General features: G+C 36.7%; 1 non-coding gene across 1 annotated transcript; it reads right to left on the bottom strand.

Moving 5' to 3' along the window:
- Window positions 1–585: 585 nt before the first annotated feature.
- Window positions 586–692, bottom strand: LOC123458254. Its single transcript, XR_006635549.1, has one exon. It is a non-coding gene; the product is annotated as a U6 spliceosomal RNA (small nuclear RNA).
- Window positions 693–7,085: the final 6,393 nt, after the last annotated feature.

Raw genomic sequence — 7,085 nt, 5'->3', positions numbered from 1 at the left:
CACTATAGGAGAGACTTTTAGGGACCTGTGAGGAATTCTATGACTCTGAGCATTGTCATCTGCTAGGATAAGTTGAGGCTGTTCTGATCAAATGGCTCTCTCTCTTTTGGGAAACCTGGAGGACTAATTTTCCTCTGATGTAACTCTTCTATTGTAGACACACCAACTTTGAATTCATATCTGTGTCTCCATATCCTCCCTGATCAAGAAGACAGGTAACTTACCAGGGGCTAGAAGTTAGTAAGTGTCTTATCATCTCCTGTGGCCTTCTAACCTGGAAGAAGGAACTACCTGTACTTCCCAAGTGCTGGGATTAGAGGCATGAACCACCAAGCCTGGCTAAAACCTGTAAATTTAAGATGGTTCCTGTCTTGTTCATGTTTTTTTTTTTTTTTTTTCTGGGTGATTATCACTGAGATTATAAGCTAAGTCTTATAAAAAGTGACTTAGTCATTGTGACTTTGTCCTTAGGAAAACTGAGGGAGCTCCCCATGTCTTAGGAAATCTAATATATACAAACAATGTTAATATAGTTTGTCTAAGCTTTATATATTCTAACAGTCATAAATATGTCCCAACATTTTTTTTTTAATGGAAAGCTTCACATATTTGCATGTCATCCTTGCCCAGGGGCCATGTTAACCTTCTTTGTATTGTTCCAATTTTAGTATATGTGCTGCTGAAGTGAGCACTGTCCCAGCAATTTTTGATCATCTATTCCTCTTTAGAAATTTAATCTAAATTAGAAATTTAATTATTTTCTTTTTTTATTAGTTATATACACAGAATGTATACAGCCGTGTTGGTACCATTGTTAGCCTCCTCCCTGTTCCCCTCCTCCACAGTTACCCTCCTCATTGGAGAATGTGGGTTGTGTGTTGTGGGGTTAGCCATAAGTTATGGGTAAGAGGCAATGTCTCTGGCCATAATGTCCCAACATGTGCCTCTAACAATCTTTCCTCCCCCTCTTCTGCAAATTTTCCCAAGCCATGTTGGGTTCATTTTTTATATCTACTTCAGTAATGAGGTCTATTTTTATGCTGTCAGTGGTAACATATCTTTCTTCTTCATCTGTGTATAGTGTTCTGTTATTTATTTACTACAATGCTCACATGTTTGCAATGAATTGCCTTAGCTTTTTCTTGAATTGAAATGTTTTATTTCTTCATCAATTATATGAAATTTCTGAATATTATAGTCTTGGTTATTAACTTTCAAGACATGTAATATAATGTGTTTGTCTATGCTTTCTTGGCTTTGGGGATCTGGAGATGTTCCTGTGTTTGGCATTACAGCATTTAGTGTTGCTGTGGTTCTGCTGCTGTCATGTGTTTGTGACATTTTTACCAGGCTACATTGTAAGAGGTTACTTTGTTTAAGTCTATTTGGGTTTTATTGTTGGATAAGCATTTTTATCTCTATGTTTGAGATTCTTTTTCTGTCATAATTCCATTAAAAAAAAAGTTGTCTATGTCTTTAGACTATCTCAGGTCCATCTTCTTCCCTGTAAATGTTTGGGATTGGTGTTTGGAATGTATCCCAGAGTTCTTGAAAGTTTTAGTCATATTCTAGTATTCTTTTTTTTTTTTTTTTTTTTGGTTTTTTGAGGTAGGGTCTCACTCTAGCCCAGGCTGACCTGGAATTCACTATAGAGTCTCAGGGTGGCCTCGAACTCATGGCAATCCTCCTACCTCTGCCTCCCAAGTGCTGGGATTAAAAGCGTGCGCCACCACGCCCGGCAATTCTAGTATTCTTTATAAGACATGAATATATTATTTCTTTGTGCTGGTTCTCCATCCATGAAGTTCGTCTCAATCTTGTTCATCACTAAGAGTGTTTAATGTCTCTTTATTAATATATTTATTTTACTAATCAATTTCAAGAATTTCCATTTGTTTTGTTATGAGAGTCCAAATTTCCTTGATGAGTTTCTCCACTGTGTTTTAAAGTTCTCTTCTAAATCTCTCCCGTTCCATCTGCATGACTAATTATCTGCTGAGGGCCTGAATATTTCCTTACTTCATTCATTCGTTTCTTTGAGTTCTCTTTGCGGTTATTGATCCATTTTAATTGTAGGGTGCTAATATATTTTCTGTGACATCATCTCTTTCATTAGTTTTGGTTTCTGAGAGTGAGATACTCTGAGCATGTGCAGGTGGCATTGTGGATGGTTTCTTATGTGTTTTGTTTCCCTGTTATATTTTGTCCATTTTTCATTTTTTTTCATTTTCCTAGTGTTTGTAATGTTTTTTAAAAAAAATATTTATTTACTTATTCATTTGAAAGAGAGAGAAGGAATGGACACACTAGAGTCCTACAAATAAACTGCAAATAAACTCCAGACATATACACCACTTTGAGCATCTGACTCTATATGGGTTCTGGGGAGTTGAACCTGAGTCATTAGGCTTTGTAAGCAAGCACTTTTAACTACTGAGCTATCTCTTCAATCCTGATGTTTGTTTTTACATGAGTGTCTATGATGATTTTCCTTTCCTTTGGGTTTCTTTTTTCCATTACCGGTGACGGGGAGATGGACTACAGTAACACATACAATGATTTACTAGCAGTCTTGGTGCCAGCTACCAGTGGATGACACTTCTGTACTTCATTTGTGTAATCAATAATGTTCATGTTTGGAGATGGACACATTTATGTACAGATTTATAACTTTTTAGTATTAAGTGTATTAATAATTAAGTAGTGAAATAAAGAAGGACTGGGAAAAAGAGTAAGCTATGAATGAGAGAGAATGTACAGGTTAAAGTATGATAAATAGTAGTGAAAATATAATATAGATTCATGGAAAGAAGGTACAGTCAGGAACCTATTCAGGTGAAATAAAAATGATAAAATGATAAAAGTACCAAATTGTGAAATATATATATATATAATAAAATGGAAGATATTATGACCTTAATCAGTATCTCATCCTAGCTGGGATGATGTTCTTTCTCCTTTTCCCTCAATTGTCTTTTACTGAAGTCCCTGCATGTGGTTACAGAGCTGGTAGTCTTGGCAATTTAAACAAGTTAAGTCAGTTTGTCCTTCCCGCTGAGATGTGTTTCTTTGTGGAGACTCCACTTTCTGACAGCATTAGCCAGTTTCAGACTCCCTGCCTGCCAATTACAATGGAGTCTGTGATGTTGGGGGATTGATCTTGTCACACATAGGCTTGTATGAGTGATGCTATAAGTGGGATATAGAAGACTCATCAACCTATGTTTACATTTGTCACTGTGTGGCCATGCCCGTTGGTGTGAGCACATCAAGTTTAGCAGTGCACTTCTGTTGTCAGGTTGTCTGCCTCCCAGGCAGTGATACATACTGTGTCCTTAAGCTATTAATTCTAGGAGGATGTCTGAGGCCCACATGTATGCCACACTTTGACCTATGACTCTTTAGCCTCTGATACTCCAGACATCTCTCTGCACACAGAATAGGGAGGCCCTTATCATGTCTTGACAGCATGGTCACTGTCTCTCTAGTTCACTGTTCTTGTGGTTGTGTTCAGGAGGGGAAAACACTCCCTGAATGCTACAATTGGCCATGGCCAGCAAGCTGAATAAGGTGGAACTGTGCTGCTTAGAAGCTATTTATTTATATTTTTTGTGTATATGAAGAAAAACATCTAATTCTTGGTATATTTCTTTTTTTATTTCTTTGACTATTCCTCTTGTAGTAATAGAATATATATATGGTCTTGAAGATTCTCTTTTACCAGTTCACAGAGAGGCAACTTCCAATGTTCCCTTTTACGTAGATGTCCCCATGTTATTTGTTAAAGAACAGTATGGTACTTAGAGAAAAACCTAAATTTAAATCTGGTTCTACCTTTTGCTAATTACATAACCTTAGACAAATGATGTTACCTCTCTGGGTCTCAGTTGTTTATAATTAAAACAGGGATATGAGAATGCATAATTAGAGAGGTTGGATTAATGTCAACATGCATGCTAATGGTTATTGTGGTTGAAGTGAGGAGATGTTCATATAACAACTAACTTAATATTTTCTTTAAAACTAGGAAAAAGGAAAAGGTATCCACTCTTACCCTTTGTTTTCAACAACATAGTTTCAGATTTTCCAGTCAAAATGTTTAATCAAGAGAAAGAAATAAAAAGTCAGGTATATCAGAAAAACATTAAATCATTTCTCTTTGCAGATGGCATAAACATATATTCAAAGTTTCTAATGATTCCACAAAAAATATTGGAATAAATGGATTCATTAAGTTAAGGAATACAAAATCAGCAAACAAAAAAAAGTTTTTTCTATGGCCCCAAAACGAACTATCCAAGAAACTTTAAGAAAATAACTTTATCTATAAAACCAATACAAAAGCAGTATTTCAGGAGTTTACAAAGATGGATGATAAGCACTTTAAAAACAAAATTGATGCTGGGCATGGTGGTGCAAGCCTTTAACACCAGCACTTGGAGGCAGAGGTAGGAGGATTACCGTGAATTCAAGGCCACCCTGAGACTTCATAGTGAATTCCAGGTCAGCCTGGGCTAGAGTGAGACCCTACCTCAAAAAAACAAAAACCAAGAAAAAAAATTGATGACAAGAACCATTGAAAATGCCAATAAATGGAAAGATACCCCATACTCCTGGTTTAGGAAAAAAAAATGATTATTTAAGTGTTTATATCTTCCAAAACAAACTATAAGCCCAATATGATCTCCATTAAATTCTAGTGATGCTCTTCATATATAATAGGTACTGTAAACCTCCTTTTGCTAAACTTAAAGGACTTGGGCCTAATGGGTAAATAAAAGCAGGATGAAAACCTGGTATCAAATTCAAGTCTTAACCAACCCCATCCTGCTGTAGCTTCTGAAACAGGGCACCATCAAGGTAGTATCACCTGGACATTGGAGGATTGCCATTGTCTAGAAAATAACTTCCTACCCTTGATTATGCAAATGATCATAACTTACCTCAGTGGGTGAAGAAGTAAAATAAAATAAAATAATACTGGCATGAGAGCAGGATGGGTATCTCATTCATTGGAAGAAGGGTTTTAGTGGGAAGGGAAAAGGGAAGAGGGAAGGGAATTGATGAGATCAAATGCTCACTGCTCCAATTCTTCATCTATTTAAAACTAATTTTCATATGAGCACCCTGAAGTTGGAGTAAAATCATTATTAATCACCTCCCAGCATAGCCACATTGACTAAAATCTTTTCCATACTTCTCACCATTATGCCTGTTTTCTTTCATAAGGATGAGTGGCTAGGTCTGACACGTGAAATTGCCAGATTCAAGCCACTGGCCTAAGACTCCAGTTACAGATCCATAACAGACCCCAAACTGGCAAGACAATGTTGTTAATACATAAAGCAAGACTCATTGCCCTCTGATTTCACACTATGTTCTACGTTAATAATAATAAAAACAAAATGGGGCTAGAAGAAAATAGATGCATAGATCAATGAACAGAATAGAATGATTCTGTTCATACATGATTAACTAATGGAAGGTGACAATGGGGAAAATAGCCTTTTCAACAGATGATGCATATCCCTATGCAAAAGAAGGAAATTTGATCTATTTTGTGCCATACATGAAAGTATACTTGAAATGTATTGAAGGCTCAAAGATAAAAGATTAAAATTTCAAATTCCTAGAAAAAAAATCAGGGCAGTCTTCTTGATATAAGGCTTGGCAACACTTTGCTTCTTGGATATAAGAGCAAAAGAACAAACTGTGAAGCAAAACAAAAGAAGGGAACATATCAAGTAAAAAGTTATTGCATAGAAAAAGAATAAACCAATGCAATGAAAAGGAACCCTACAAGTTGGAAAAAAGCAGCATTAATCATATATATATATATATATGGCTTTTGAATGGCCATCACATCTACATATATCCAAAGAACAGTGGAAACACTCCTTCTTCCAGGCCATAAGCTTTATTTATTTATTCATCTTTATTTTATTTTTATTTTTTCAAGGTAGGGTCTCACTCTATCCCAGGCTGACCTGGAATTCACTATGTAGTCTCAGGGTGGCCTCAAACTCATGACCATTCTTCTTCTCCTGCCTCTCAAGTGCTGGGATTAAAGGCATGCACAACCACACCTAGCTGCCATAAGCTTTTGGAATGAATTCCCTCCCACTGAGTGGAGCTAACAAAAATTAAAATTAAATTAAAATTGAAAATGTGAACTCATAAAAAAAAGAAACATATTTGCCAATATAACACAGCTAGGCAGAATTGATGCAGGATTTGGGAAATCAGGAGTCCCCCAAGTACATGAACCACAATTTTAGGTTTTGTTCTATTTGTAACAAGGAATTGATAAAAATGAGCTCAAGAAATATAAATTATAATTATTAAGTTCGTTTAGGGAGAAATCACAAATTGTGGGGTTTATTTAAGATTAACTGAAGAAGGCTAGAACAGAGCCATAAGCACACGGAAAGTGGGAAACAGGCCTGGAGTTAATGAAGCATCAATGTGGTAGATCTGGCATGTAAGGAAAAGTTCCAAGTGGTAAACTTGGATGCCAGAGGAAAATTATACATGTAATTAAGGTGAGAAGTTACCCCAAACTATAAAGCAGAGGCAAGCAGAAAAGTTCCCACGGAACAAGAAAAAGGATTATAGTCTCCCATTCACTCAGCCAGGCTGGGTGGCGGGATATGCCAGACTCAAATTTATCCCTGTGGTGGTGTGAGGAGAGGCAGGCAGAGAGTGATAGGAAGAAGGCCAAAGTCTTTGCAGTATAGAAAATGTATTTTTCTTTTTCCCTTAGATTCAGGTATGTAAGAGGAAGACCTGATTGGTTGGAGAATTGGAGGGCTGACCCCAGAACCAGTCCAACTAGGTCCTGTGCAATACTGTGGGCAGCTGGGGTCACTGTAGCTGGTTATAGATAAGCATTTTATAAAAAAAATATTTTTAAATATTTTTTGTTCATTTTTATTTATTTATTTGAAAGTGACAGACAGAGAGGGAGAAAAAGAGACAGATAGAGAAGAAATGGGCGCTCCAGGGCTTCCAGCCACTGCAAACAAACTCCAGACTCGTGCTCCCCCTTGTGCATCTGGCTAATGTGGGTCCTGGGGAATCAGCCT

Source organism: Jaculus jaculus, chromosome 1 (assembly GCF_020740685.1).
Source record: "Jaculus jaculus isolate mJacJac1 chromosome 1, mJacJac1.mat.Y.cur, whole genome shotgun sequence".
NCBI lineage: Eukaryota > Metazoa > Chordata > Mammalia > Rodentia > Dipodidae > Jaculus > Jaculus jaculus.
This window is presented reverse-complemented; position numbering and strand designations above follow the sequence as displayed.